Genomic DNA, 1,300 nt, shown 5'->3' on the forward strand with positions numbered 1-1,300 from the left:
TCTGAATATGCTTCTTTGTATCTTTCGAGACCTAGTTCGCACTTTTTCTACCTCTTGTAGCCTGGAATCATCTTCACATGCTTTGATCAAATTCATATCAAGAAAAGGAGCTTTTACCTCTTGATGCTCATCCATCTGTTTGCTTAGGTCCACTGGTTTCCGTAATTGTAGACTGCAACAATCCTGCCTCCATCTTCTTCTTCATCTTTAGACTCTTTGCTCTAGCAACTCTGACAGCTTCATCAAAGGTCCTTGGATCTTCATAATCCACTTTCACGAACATAGGGATGCAAACAAGATAGAAACCTATCAAGCTTAAAGTATCCCACATGGGTTGCTTGGGTAGCAACCGCAAAATCCCCCCAAGAAGCTTCAAATCTATCAACAAAAGCATCAAAATTTGCCCTTACGTCCTGCTGTAAGCCTTTGATCTTTGCACCTGCTTCCGAAGGCGACACCACCTTTCGATACCTTTGTAGAAAGTGCTCTCAAAATCCGATCCAATTCTGCTTGTGCACATCTTCTAAAGAATCGAACCAAGATTTTGTTTTACCTCGCATCACCAAAGGTAGAGTCTGGAGCTTTGCTTCATCACCTGGCATCCGTAGTACTGCTAGCATGAATAGCTCAAAATCGGCAATCCAATCATCAGCATCTTCATCTCCTTTGAACACCGGACCGAATTCCTGCTTCATCTTGATTCACGAACACTTGGTCAAGAAGCAATCAGTGGATCCTCAATGGGGACCCACAAGATGGAAAGGGGGAAATGAGAAAACCACCAACACACAATCTGAATGCCCCTCTATAGCCTAGTGATTTCACAGCACCCCTATCCCCTAATAATCACACACCTAGAACCCACTTTGCAAACTGACTGTTGTCCATGCCCAACCCAACCGACCCACACTATATACATCTGGTCGCAAAGCATGCAATCAATTATCTCAACCTATGACCCTTGATAGCATCATACACTCACATATAAGTAGTCTCGATACCCACACACACCCCAACACCACACATGTCTTGTTGCAAGGCATATCATCGTGGCTCCTACCTATGTCTCTTCAAGGCATTGTATACCCACAAGTATGCAGCTCAACATCAACCAACACACGCACACAATTTCAAGATCTCTAGTGTATACTCTCTCTATCTCAGCCTTTCAAAGACCATGGTATACACAAATTTCCCTCCGCAAAATTCTATCACAGAATACTTACTTACACACCCAACCTTACAGTAGAGGATCAAGGTACAAAGACGAGCAAAGAGAAAATGTGGAGAAAATTGGCTA

General features: G+C 43.2%; 1 pseudogene; it reads right to left on the minus strand.

Annotated features, from left to right (window-relative positions):
* Window positions 1-207: 207 nt before the first annotated feature.
* LOC147426692 (uncharacterized) lies at window positions 208-695 on the minus strand (annotated as a pseudogene).
* Between the last annotated feature and the right edge of the window lie 605 nt (window positions 696-1,300).

This window comes from Adiantum capillus-veneris, chromosome 24 (assembly GCF_014529385.1).
Source record: "Adiantum capillus-veneris isolate H3 chromosome 24, ASM1452938v2, whole genome shotgun sequence".
Taxonomy (NCBI): Eukaryota; Viridiplantae; Streptophyta; class Polypodiopsida; order Polypodiales; family Pteridaceae; genus Adiantum; species Adiantum capillus-veneris.